This window comes from Chlamydotis macqueenii, chromosome 13 (assembly GCF_036417535.1).
Source record: "Chlamydotis macqueenii isolate bChlMac1 chromosome 13, bChlMac1.mat, whole genome shotgun sequence".
NCBI classification, from domain to species: Eukaryota; Metazoa; Chordata; class Aves; order Otidiformes; family Otididae; genus Chlamydotis; species Chlamydotis macqueenii.
In genome coordinates this window covers 359,328-372,720 of record NC_141568.1, presented here as the reverse complement: position 1 = coordinate 372,720, position 13,393 = coordinate 359,328, and the positions used below count along the sequence as shown (strand labels likewise).

Below are 13,393 nucleotides of genomic sequence, written 5' to 3'. Positions count from 1 at the left end.
ATTTGCATAATGTCTCATGACTGGAATATGCAGATGAGCTGTATAATTTATGAGTGCCAGTGTCTGTCTAAAAGTGTTTCCCAGAATTTATAAAAAGTGAGGCGCAGGGAGGGCAGCTGGGCTGGCTGCCCTGCCAGGAGGGCTCTGCACTTGCTTTGCAAAGTCTTCCTTGAGATCAGCAGCTCCAGCGCTCACTAATCAGAAACAAGCTCCCCTTTCCACCCCGTCCCCCTTGGTTCATTTTCCACTTCTCCCTCTGCTGCAGCCCTCACCTGCTCCCTTCAAACTGCTCCAGCAGCGCTGGCTGGCGCAGGGGAGCGGGACCGCGACGGCCGGGCAGTCCCATGCAGGCTGGCTCAGCCTGGCTCTATCCCTGGACATCTCTGGGGCCCTTCCCAGCAGGAGACCCTGCCTTTCAGGCGCGCGAGCTCCATGGGCGCAGTGTGCATCAGGGAGCCGTGCCGCAAGGCTTGCCTCCGACAGGCATGGCGGGATTACTGCTTCTTTGCAACGCGCCACGTCCAACTCGCACTCTGAGCCAGAGACCCGTGCCCGACCTTCGGGAGAGCTGCAAGGCCAGCGCAGGGGTGGCAGTGCCCCCGGAGAGAGACCTTGAGTTTCCTGCCCAGAACCAGCAGTGTTCAGCTTCAGCACTGAAAATGCCTCTGGAACATCTGGAAACGCAGGACAGGTATCAAGACTTTTTCTTTTTTTTCCTCTTCTCTGCGTGTTTGGAGATCTTGGGAGCACCGGGAGAACGCAGGTAGGCTGTTTCACACGGGGACGCAGCTGCTCTGGGCTGTCTGCACAGGCAGAGGGTAAATAACAGGCACACCAGCCCATGGAAAGCCATGGCGTGGCTGTGGTGTGGCTCTGGTGCACGGATCACAGCCATCCCGCTCTGGGCAGGGTCCAACGAGGAGCAGCAGGGTGGCTGAGCCCAGGGGTCGGGGCAGCTCAGCGTCAGCCCTCCTCAGCTCTGGGAGGTTCCTGAAAGGGCTTTTGGGCAGGAAAGTGCGAGTTGCTTTTCTTGAGAATCTGCATTGCCATCGTAAAAACCCTACGTCTTTATCTCTCCAGGTTCGAAACAAGTTTTCTTGGTGTTAGTTACCATCTAAACTGATGAACCTCTCACTTGCAGTGGGTTTCAAAATAATGCAAGTCTGTGTGTGGTTAATTTAGCAGATGCAGGTCGTGACTCTGACAGTGTATGTCAGAAACGTCTCCAGCACAACGCAGTAAATTCATAAACTGTGCTTTTACCTGTGAGTGTAGGGTTCCTGGAGTGGGAATACAAAAGGCAGCAGCACACCCAGATTCCAAAGCATCTTTTGCTTATGACCACTCAACTTCGGTGCCTCCCTCCTGCACCGCGGGGTGACTGGCCCCCGGGCTGGTCCTCGCTGGTGCAGTTAGCAGAGAAGTAGCTGAGTCTGACCGGGAGCCTGTGCAGGATCACGGCCACTGGGAATAACTGGTGCACCCTCTGAGGGCAGCGGGACGCAGGGTGTTTTGTGGGAAGCGGTGGAGCTGCAGGGCAGGGCAGGCCGAGGGCCGTGGCAGGGAGCGGAATGGTAGCCCTGGGGACCATCCCGCAGCCCTGGGGACCGGTGGCCCTGCAATGCCAGGAGTCACGGCCGTTTTCAGCCTCGAGGCAAACCACCCTGCTTCTCTCATCACAAAAGCTCCCACAAGCTGGAAAGGAGAGGAGGACATCTGTTTACTTGCGAGGTGTTTGGTGTGGCACCAATGGATCCTGCACCAGGGCTGGAGTTGGTTCTCCGGACGGTACCTGTGACAGGTACAGGGCTGCGCAGCACCAGGGCCTGGGGTCACAGGGTGGGAGGAGGACCTCTGGCTGCGGAGCAATTCGCAGGCACCGGAGGGAATTCAGTCTCTGTCTTGAGCTCGCCCCTCCATGCTCTGGGCTGCACAGGGTGGTCCTGGTGTCCCCCTCCCTGCCGCTGCTCCTAACCCACGTGGCAGAAGGAGAATATCAAATGTGGGGACAGAAGCAGCAGAGCTCTCTTCTTCTCAGGGTGCAGCACACAGTTCAGGTTTCCCTGCTGCCTCCCCTTCTCTCTCCAAGGCCTGCGGCTCCCTGTCAGCCCTGCCATGCCATCCTCCTCCGCCCTGATGTCCCCAGGGAGAGCTGCCTTCCTTCCTTCCAGTGCGCAGGGCCTTTTACACGTGTGTCGCTTTTTGGTATTTCTGTAAAACCACCAAAACTTGTGAACGTTTCTCTTGTAGTTTTGGTGCTGCACTGAGGACTGGTGAATGTCCTGAGCTTTGTATTTGTGGGAGAAGGAAAGCTCATCCAGCACATGAACTGAAACTTCCGTATCTGGTAGATAAGGTCTTTGTAGGTCCCGTAACAAGGGACGGTAGCACAGAGGATCCCTCACACAGTATTATTCATTTATTGTCTGTGTTTCTACTCAGGTGGTGGTTTTTGCCAGCTGAACAGAGTGCACCTGACAGACCCTTGTTCCTTTCTTGCAGTGTCCTCCTGTGCTTGGCCTCTGTGGTTCCCCACCTGCAGCGCTGGAAGAACTCCCTGCAGCTCCATCCTTGAGACTCCCTGAGGCCTTTGTCTGCAGTTCTTGCTTTCTGTACCTCGATGGAGGTAAGCCATCTGGAACACTAATTCAGCAGACTTGTGAGGTGAGGCTTCTCTGCATGCGGGGCCTCCCCAACAGAGCATAACTGACCCATGTGCCTGCTAACATGACCCATTGGCATCATTGCACCAAGAAGAGTTCCCATATCCAACGTAGAGTCCTTGTTTTAAAGAATCATGTCACCTCTGCCACCTTCCGTTCCTACAGTACCCATGCTGGTTTAAGCAATGGGATACAGTAATCGGTAACCACCAGGACGTCCAGCTCCCTCCTCACCTCTCCTGGGTAAAGCGTGCAGCATCAGGCAATGCTGACCTGGGTTGGGTAGATGCCTCTGATTTTCCACTCCTGCCAGTGCTGAGCTCCATGACAGTGAGAGCTGTCGATGCCAATGCAGTAACACACATTCTGAACTGCCAGCTTTGTCCCACGCTTTCTCAGTTTTGCACAGGAAGGGCAAGGTACAGACAGAGGTCTGAGCACTGCTTTCTGACAGGTCCACGAAGGCACCAGTCTGCCAGCAACAGGCACCAGCATCACATTACCAGCCTTGGCACACCTGACAAATGCGCCTGACACTAAGAACGGCTTGTCTGCATGGGGCTTATTGCCTGATGGTTGTAGATAACAGTTGTAAGCAAAGTGTGTAAAATCTTTAAATCTTTAACAAATCTCTCATTAATCCCAGCTAAGTAGATTAAAGCTGACTGCAGGCTTTGAAAGGAAGCAAGCTAATCACTTGTAGAAAATATATACAATGCAAAACAGTCAGACAGGTAGGCTGTAATGTGCAGTTCCTTGGTTCCCGCTCTAAATAAAACTAGGGTGGCAGTCAGACCACTGGATCTGGGTTCAATGGAGCCAAAGATTCAATGAGATGAGACTGTAGAGCATAGTATCACAGAATGGTCTGGGTGGGAAGGGACCTTTAAAGCCCATTCAGTCCAACCGCCCTGCCAGGAGCAGGGACATCTCCAACCACATCAGGTTGCTCAGAGCCCCGGCCAACCTGGCCTTGAACGTTTCCAGGGATGGGGCATCCACCACCTCTCTGGGCAATCTCTCTCTAGAGCATGATTCTGTACCGCATGATTCAAAAATATCAAAGATGCTACAGGCAGATATTGTCTGAGCACTGCAGACTCAGGAAACGAAGCAGTTCTGTATGAATGCCATCAGATTCCCAGTGCTAAAAATTGCAGCAGTACCTCCTGCTTCTGTGGTCATATGTCAAATGGAGGCACTGATGTTAGTTCCCGGAGATTCAGGGCGACAGTCAGATCAATGGCAGGTTCTCTGAGTTTGGTGGTAAGCAAGGGACAACAAGAGATGCAGGATAAATCTGAAGGCACAAATGCTGCTTCACCAGCAAAGCCTGACTGAGCCTGAAGGGAGCTCTTGGCAGTGTCCCCACATTAGCAGGTGGTGTTTTGCTCTTTCGAGAGCAGCTGAAATGTGGGGGTGCTTTGTGAGCAGGGCAGGTGGCCATGTCCCTCTTCTCTACCTTATCCTGCGAGATGGGCAGAACAGCCGACTTGATACAACCTGGGCCTCACTGTGCAGTCACATCTTCCGTGGCAGAAGGAAAAAGCTGACTGGAGGTTTAAAAGCTGCCATAACAATTGGTCTCCCAAAACAGTGACACTTCTGTTTTATTGAAGTTATACTTTGCCTAATTGTGTGAGGAGATGGGTGGAAAATAAGGATGGGGGGTACCCTGCTTCTCCCCTGACTCTACAAAAACGATGAGAAATTCCTAGGTCGCTCTCAGGTGATCATAGGATATTGTACTTCAGTGCTGAGATCTGCTCACCTTGCTCCCCAAATAGTCAGCTTCCTTGCCCTGCAAACTGCCCAAGGGCACAATAAGTAGGTTAATGCTTGCTTTAGGGTTAGCCTGAGGGTGAGAGTTCCCCGTGGAGTAGCGGACTTGTGTTTGTTCTGTGTGTGTGTGAGTTCACGCACAGGGAAGCCTCCAAGGTGAGTGAACACCTACTGCGCCCATTTCAATGTTGTGTGTCCCTTCCTCCTCATCTCTGCCCCAGCAGTGGCCTTGTGGCTGATTACTGAGTGGTCACTTTGCACAACAGGCCTGCTTTTTGTGTTAGTTCTGTGTCCGTGGATGCCTTGAGTCATTCTTTACAGTTTTGCCTCCCTTGTTTGGGAGCAAGTGCAAAGAGCAAGGGATGAGGACGGAGAAACAGAAGAAATGCAGAAGGTGGAGATTACATCTCTGGTTATGATTTGCATGCTGCAAACATTAATATATTACAGCATGGAGAAACGGCTGTTGCTGTGCCTTCTATTTCCAAGACACAGCTCGTGTGCTGGGTTCCCTCAGGGTTTTCTGCACTCAGAATCTGGAGCAACAGTCACAGGCAGCTGAACATCTTGAAGAGGGTCAAGACAGCCCAAGGCATCTCTCTGGGGCTTTGAAGCCAGGTAGCTCAGGTCAAAGCAGGCAGCACTAACGTAGCTCCCAGAAAACTGATTTCAGCTCCTTTGTGTCATCCTCCACCTCCCAGCTGGGGAATTCCTCTGAGGTCCTCTCCAGGGCTGAGGAATTGCCCTTGCACCCTGTGTGCACTGCAGCGAGCGCAGCTGCCGAGAGGAGCTGCGGGAGAGGCAAAAACTCAACTGCACATCTCAGAGGCTGGTTGGCTTGGTTGCTTCTTGCCTCATGCTTGGAGAGAAGGGCTGCCAGCTGCATGGGGCAGAAGCCCCACAGGCCAGACATTTACTGAGATCCAGAAACAAGATCACCTCTTCATGCTCTGTGTTTGCTCACCGCTAGCTCCCTGCTCTCCTAGTTAGACGGAGGTTTACCTGGAGTGGCCAAGTAGCCAGCTCTACCGTGCTATCTTATGTTGTTTCATAACCTCTCTCCTGCAAGAGTGAGATGGGCCTGATGGCACTGCTTTGAGCCCTGGACCTCTGTGCTCTCTCTTACATCATGCAGACCAGCGTAGGGAGGAGCAGGTTGTTAGGTCTTTTTCCTCCAGCTTTTTCTTAGGAAGGATGCACATTTTTAATTTCTGTGAGGACTGTGGCCATCACGCTGGTGCCTCAGGAGGAGGTATGGGTATTTCCCTGGACCGGGACTTGCAGCCTGGATTCAGCTCTCTGCCAGCCCAGGCATGGTGAGGCAAACAGGACTAAGATTTTCCTTGGGATGGTGATGCACTGAGTATTTCAAACAGGTTCAGTAAAGAGGCGCTTGTGTGTGAGCAGGAGCAGGCTGTTTGCTGAAGATCAGAGACTGTTCTGTTCTGCTGCAGAAAAGGAATGTGACTAGAGACTTAAGTCTGTGGTTTGTCACATCACTGCACAACCTAGCACATGCAGACCTGCTGCCGTGTTGAAGTACCTAGCTCACGCACCTTCCGTCTAGCTGCTCAAGCCCTGACTCAGCCACCAAGGCCACGTCTCCGGTTTCTACTCTACTTTTCCAGCAGTGGTGTGGTTTCTTTTTTGCTCCAGCCTCACTTTGCCAGGGCAAACGTTGGAGCAACAAGAACTGAGGTCTCAGGTAGTTTTTAAAAAGCAGCTTATTTGTTGGTCAAATATTTGACTCAGGTTAGCAAATCACAGCCAGAAAAAGGCAAAAGAAGAGATACATTCTGCCTGCTTTCAGGTACTGTCTCTTCTCCAAGCGGCCTTGAGCTCAGGCAGTCAGCTTCAGAGCAGCGTAGCTGTTCCTGTGCTCATCAGCTTGACCTGTCCTGGAAGAAAGCCGTGTGATGAGGTGGTGATGAGACGGGGTGTACACTGCCAACCCCTCAGCAGCGGCGTGTCTGAATGGTGGTGTTAGAGCTGGAGGTGAGATTCCCTGACAGGAGTCTAGCTGGAGGTAGTCCTAGAGGGAACAAGAGGGTCGTGGTGGGGAAGCAGGGGTTCTTGTGGAGGGAAAGAGCTTGAGGCCAGAGAGAGGAAGCAGAGTGTTCTGTGCTGTTACAAGTGGGAATGGAGCACTCTTCAAAGCGATTTGAGTAACTCCTACTGTAGCAGGAGCCAACAGAAGCTCCTCATCCTGCAAGACTGGACTAGATGACCTTTAAAAGTCCCTTCCAACACAAACTATGCTATGATTCTGTGAGTATGCTGGCCTGCACAGGCTGTCACGTTGGATCGATTCATTCTATATTAGCCATCTGCACCCTCAAGTCAGGTCCTTCCGTTGTGAAGTTGTGGAAGCCATCAGTGAATACACTGCTGGATGATTTAAATGCAGTCAGTGCCCAGGAAAGATCCTAACAGAATCCAGACAGGAGCAGCGTGGATTCCGGTGGCATCGGCAGCGTGTGGAGTCCGGCACAGCACGCTCAGACACTGCTCCGCGATAACTGGCCAGTTCCGCCTGCACAAGTAAAGGCCTGGCCAAGGACGGCAGGAAAAGCTAAACCAAGGCTTCAGGGTGTTCTCCCACAAAATGCTGAAATAACTTGTGAATTGCCCTATGCTAGAATATTTTAAGGCTTTTTAGAATAAAGCAAGAACAACTCTAAGCCTAATTAAACACCGAAGCACAGGGTGCGAGCGTCCACTCGTGCTCCTCAGACGTGCTCACAAACACCCAGAAAGCGCCAGTATCAATGCATGCGGTAGGTGCAGGGACTGAGGTTGCAGAAGTAAGGGCTGCCTAGACCTCCTTCCCTGCAGAGCAGTAGGCTGCCCCTTCAGAAAAGATTTAAAGAAATCCTGTGGATTTTTCAGTGGTTTAGCCTTAGATTTTCTGCTTATATTTGTACAACTAAGAATTTTCTGTTTGCTTTGTGGTTTGTTCTTCTTCTTTGATGCTTCTTTGAAGCATCATCCATATTAAAACTTGAATTGTATTTAAAAATGAATTATTGAACTGGTGTGAAATCCTATCTAAACATTCTTATCTTGATTTAAAAGAGGTATGCATTGATTAATTACCAAATCAAGCTACTCTGAACTCAAATTAAGAGTTTGCACTGGATTTTGCAACAGTTGCATTAAATCTTTTTAAACTGATTTTTAAGTGATACTGTTTTTACTTTAGACAAGGCCATGCTTGTATGCTTTTTGCTGCATTCTTTTTTCATTTCTCATTCATTCTTCCAATTCCTCGCCTCCCAGCCCTATGTTCTCACCCTCCGGTGCTGTGGTTTGTTTGTTTGTTGATTTTTTGTTGTTTTTTTTATTTGTAGCTTCTCCCTTTTTCTGCAGTCTTACTGACAACTTGCTGCTGTTCTTCTGGTCTCCACTCTCCTGGGTATCAGTATGTCCTGGTTCCGTCTGGGACAGAGTTAATTCTCACCGGAGCTGGGGCCCCCCCGTGGCTGGGGACACAGCTGGGACAGTTTACTCATCACCCAACAGCTGGGACGGGTTACCCAGATCAGCCCAAGGGCTGGTCCATCCCCTGTGAGGCCGTGCTCAGGGTATAAAGTGGGGAGGGTGCTGGGGGGCAGGTTTGGCTACTGGGGAGGGAGCCAGGCACCAGGCTCCCCTGTGAGCTGCTTACAGTAAGTGATGTGCTTAAGTCTATTCTGTTATTGGCTTTGTCTTCCATCTCTGTTTTCTCTTCCTCTGCTGTTCTCTTGAACTGTTTTTATTTCAAACCGAGGGGTTTGCCTTTCTTTCTTTCCTGATTCTCCTCCCTATCGTGCTGCAGGGAGGGTGGCGTGGCAGTGAGGAGGGGAGTGAGTGAGCAACTGTGTTGTGTGGGGCTAAACCGTGACACAGCAGCATGTGCCTGCAGGTCCTCTCCCCTCTCCGCCTTCCTGGAAATCCATGTAGTCTGTTTTTCTCATCTGCGGAGCACACAGAGGTTATTAAAGAAATGTTAGGCTTACCTGTGTCTCTTAGTGATGAGGAAGGTGCTGAGTGGGAGTGACTGAAAAATGCAAGAGCTAAAAGATGCTGGGCATCTTTTCCAGCAGCACTTCTCTCTGACAGGCACACATGCCACTGCCTCAGTGCTGAGGCACGGGAGCAGAAAGCTGGGCACCCACAGGCCACTGGCAAGCGTGGATGGCAGGGAGCGCGGGCAGGGCTGAGAAGGCAGGAGAGCTCATTCGGGTTACTTCGTCGCACCTCACGCATCAGGTTGCCCTGTTTTCTCTTACTGCCAAACTAACTCTAAAAAGGGAAAACAAACCAAAATATGTCAGTGATTTGGAATTGCGAGTCTGGGTGTTCAAGAGCCGTTAAACGAGAAATTTAAGGCGCTTACTGCAACAGGAATCCACCTATGTTGGACACAAGTAGCATTTCCTACTTTTGCTCCGAGTCCTAAACCCAGATCTGGGGTCAGACGGGTGTCCCAGCAGGGACAGGGCTAGGGAGGGTGCTGGTATGTTTGTTATTACAGACTTTGACTGTGGCAAGGTAAGGTTAAAAGTGTACCTACAACTAGGTATTCCAAGGTAATTTACTATTTAAATTTTAATGTTTTAAATTTCCGTGTTTAATTTGCATGTAAATATTAACTTGTATTGTCACATAAAGGTAATATTGACATTTTCTATTGAAATTCTTGTCAATTCTTTACCCACTTTAAACCTGACATTTTCTACATTCATTTTTGTCTTGGCATGATTTTTCTTTAATATTTCTGGGAAAAAAAAACAGTTTTGCCAAAAATTATTTTAACAGGAAAAAAAAATACATGACTTGTTCAAGATTTGGGATGGAACCTTACAGATGTTTCCTTGAATAACACAAAAGCCTCTGTCCTTCACTGTAAAGATTTCTGTATTCTCACCAGAAATATTTTAGCCATGTGCTGTATCTTGCCTTCAGAATTAGCCTGACTTTGACGTTTCTCACCCTGCAGCCCTGCTGGGAGCCTGGGGCTCCCTCCCAGCCCCATTCCCCGTGTGCTCTGTCCCCATGTGCCCGCACTGGTCCTATGCCCTGGCTGCGTTCCCAAACCGCAAAACTTGGCCCCGCGGTGCAGCTCCAGGTCAGCCTCTTTGTCCGTCTGCCTCGCGCCGTTGGCCTGTGACGATACGCGGCGTGCGTGGTTGGTGCTCTGCGAATGGACCAGCCTGTGGCAAAGGTGGCTCCTGCTTGTGAGACTTCTCACCCAGCTCTTGTGGAAACCTGGTCGTGCTGAATGAATGGCGGACGGTGGCTTGGGAGTTGTCTCCGTAGGAAGTTGCTTTTAATGGCAGGTACAGCCGTGGGTTTGCTATGTCGCTGGAGACAGCGGATGAGCCAGGGCCCTTGCAGATAGCTCTGACTGTTCCGTGCTTATCTTTTCAGCTTGGAACACGAAGGTGTTTCTTTGTAGAATTGCTGAGTGCTCACAGTTTTGCTCGAAACGTATGAAATGCTATAAAGCGAGTGTGTCACAGATCAGAGCTAGACACCTCGAGTCAAGCACCTAAACTAAGAGGGCACATCTAGTGCTTGAAAATCTCTTTGCCTCTGTTCTGGATTTGTGAAGTGCGGATAATACAACTTTTTCCTCACAGGGGTGCTGGGATGAGGTAGTGCTCCTGGAGATCTTAGATAATGATGAATGCCATAGAATTTCCCATTTTATGATTCTATGAACAATGTTCTGCGTGAGGTTTGAAAAGTGTGCACCACACACAGGTTGGAGCCACACGCTGAGTTGTGAGACAGAAAAGGAAATACGGGCTGATGACCTGTCTGTGCACGTCATCCACCGTGGAAATGAGTCCAGGAGAGCGCAGGATTGTGTGCTGGAGTCCGTATCATATGCTTATACAGGAGGGCGCAAATTATGCTGGCAGCATTCATTCTGTCATATCCCGTGTTCTAATAGTGTCTTGTACTCGTAGCATTTTTCTAAAACAGTTCTATTGTCGGCGCTATTTTTAAATTAAGAAATCGTATCTGTTCTTACACATGTTTCCGTACGTAGTCCAGCTAATGAAAACTGTGAGGGTTAGGCATTCTTTGAAAGCCTTCCTCAGTAGCAAATGTTACCAGAGACACCAGAGCATTCTCCTGGCTATTAATCTGCAGATAATAGAAGGTCCATTTCTTAAGTACACACAGAAAAGGAGAAGAAGAAATACTGGCTATGACACAAAATGAATTGTCTTCCTCCATGCCCTTGTAACCTAGGGCATGTAGTGCAGGCTGCCAGCCATGGCGTTACAGATTTAAAAGTGCTGGAATCTCTCAGTTCTTTAGCGGGTGGCCTGATGGATTGGTGAGTAATGTACTCAAAGAGTGCATTACTAAGCCCCAGACTAATGGCTAGCTCTTGCCCATGGCTTTCGCTGTAGATCATTCATCGTGCTATCCATAAGCTCTCTGCCAGTCTGCGTCTGGCACTTGTGCTGCTGCTGCTAATGCCATTTGCCTGATGAATTCTGCATGAACATCCCCCACATTTTCGGAAGGCGAGTGGTAAACGAGAAGAAAAGAGTGAGTCACAGTTCTCCAGCGCTTCTCATGCTCTTTTGGAGGACATGGTAAAGGATAAGGTGATGGACGTGGTACTCACTCACCCAGTATTACTAGCACAGTGCCGGTAAAAAACACCTGGGGTTTCTACACACCACAGGGCACCTTCCTATCACTTTCTGAGGAATTTGTGCCTGGAAACTTTGCTTTCCTAGGAAGGCTGATGTTACAGGCCATGGGAAGATAGAAAGAGAAGGGCAGGTGAGTGGGTTGCTGGGTATGGCTCTTTGAAAAGGAACGAGTTAGCTTCTCTGAGGTGTGCTCTGGTGTGCCAGAAAGAGATGCCTAGATGTAGTTACCAATACTTGGCTGCTGTGTGAGCTAAATGAGGTAGAACCAAGCTTCACAGCAAAGACCAGAAGATTTAAGCCTTGCTCTGCTATTCTGTGTTCTTTGGCTTTATATTTTTGCAAGTTAATTAATAAACTTCTGCAGTTCTTTGTTAACATATTCCCCATGAGCTTACGGAAAGGATGAAGCCTTCATGCTAAGGAATTTCCTCTACAGCACTCACAGTAGACTGCTGATAAAACTCGACAGCAGAAAGCAAATTACCAAAATTGTAAAAACAATGCAGATGAGGAAAGTTCTTCAGTCCCAGTAGTTCTATAGAACTAGAAATAGCCCAAACTGAGCAACAAACACTTTAAACTTTCTCGTGTACTGCGCATGGTAGGAATGCTGTGCCTTTTGAGGGACATCAACGTGCTCAGGGTGCTAGATATTGTATTCTGTTGGAGAAAGACCTCTTTTTGCCAGGGGCTACTTTTTTTTGCACTTGAAATACAGCTTGGGCACCTTTTAATTGCCCAAGCAGGAAGCAATTTCTGGCTCTTTGTGTTATTCACGTTAATTCTACATCCAAAGGTCTGAGGGTATTTTGGATACAGAAACGAGTGGAGGGTGAGGAGGGTTGCAGACAGACAATGCTGCTGAGAAGGAGAATGCCATAAACCAGAGATTCCCGGGGAGTGTTGTGAATCCCTTTATTTGCATGCTCTTCCGGATGATCTTTCTGGTAATAAAGCGTCATCAATCTATTATTTCTTTTGACCAATCTTTCTCAGCCTGCCTATATAAAGCCTTACAGTGGCTTATATTTAATCGAGAATATCCTCTGCTTGTTTCCTATCTTCTAGGCTGGGTTTCTTTCTTTAACAAGCACAACAGCATGCTGCTCTGTCTTCAAAGAGGAAATTAATTCCGTCCGCAAAAGGGTCAAGTGCTAGAAAGTGCATAGCAATGCAGTTTGCGTGGCAGGATCCAGGAGATATGATGCTAATAAGATTCTAAGATGAGAACAGCAGACTGGCTCTGGGGATTCAGATGAAGGGTTCTGTAAATTTTAAAAGAAATGGTCTCCAAAAACTAATGATGTCTGCTTTCCAATTCATTAATAATGTGGAGCAGGGAGATGGGAGTGAGAAGCAGGCCATGCTTTGAAATATCAAAATGGAACAAGGAAAAAAGCAGTGAGAGCTTGTTTCTTTGGGGTCATAAAGCTGGGAGAAGCAGGCAGGCTGCCGGGGAACAGTGTCAGTGCCTAGAGGGAAGGAAATTGCACTGATGTTCTGCTCTCCGTAATTTATGCACAGACGTTTTGCCAACGTTGATGTAGAATTTCTATGCAGAAAAAGATGTTGCTGTATTGACAGAGCTTTTCCAGTGTTCCCGTTTAAGGTGACTTACCACACAGGATGTCTGAGGGATTTTAAAAACATACCTGAATTGTCTTCGCATATTTACAAATGACTTGGTAAACCTTCCCCCTCACCTTCGTGCATTGCATGCATGGAACCGAGTAACAAGAACCTGAACCTTGTTTGTAGGTAGCAGCGGAAGAAAACCCCTCAGGCAAAGCCTAATGAGCCAAGAGCAATTCTGGGCTTTGCAATATCTGCAGATACTGTGCCTGTCCAGGCTGCCTGGACACGTCGTGTGACCTTGCTGCTTTACGTTCTGACCAGCTCCCGTCACTGGTACAGCGTTTGCGTGGAGGGGCTGTCGTGCAGACGCCACGCTGGAGCCTCTCCCGTCGGTGTGCGGGGTGTGCAGCTAACAGCAAACGTGCTTGAACAGCCCCCGGAGCAGGGAGATGTGCGGCGGGAGGGTTTAGCTCCGACTCTTATTTTGACAAAGCTGTTATGATTTGCAGAGTGAGGTTAAGGTTCTCCTCCTATCTTCTCCTTTCATCTGTGTGATATTTTCTCATCTTGTCTCAAAATCTCCCGTCAGCCATCACTGGTGAGGTTCCGGGGAGCAGCCGGTGCCACAGAGCTCACCGCTGTCCACAGCTCTTCGGAGCCGCCCGCGAGCGCCGGCTGGGCAGCACTGGGCCGCTGAGAGCCCGGCACAGG

The 13,393-nt window shown here is 49.5% G+C and overlaps 1 long non-coding RNA gene across 1 annotated transcript in view; it reads left to right on the top strand.

Moving 5' to 3' along the window:
- The first annotated feature begins 515 nt into the window (after window positions 1-515).
- Window positions 516-13,393, top strand: part of LOC147599026 (uncharacterized) — a 33,253-nt gene continuing 20,375 nt past the window's right edge. The window contains exons 1-2 of the long non-coding RNA XR_015260018.1: window positions 516-691; window positions 2,503-2,626. This is a non-coding gene — a long non-coding RNA (uncharacterized LOC147599026). The remainder of the gene's footprint in view (window positions 692-2,502; window positions 2,627-13,393) is intronic.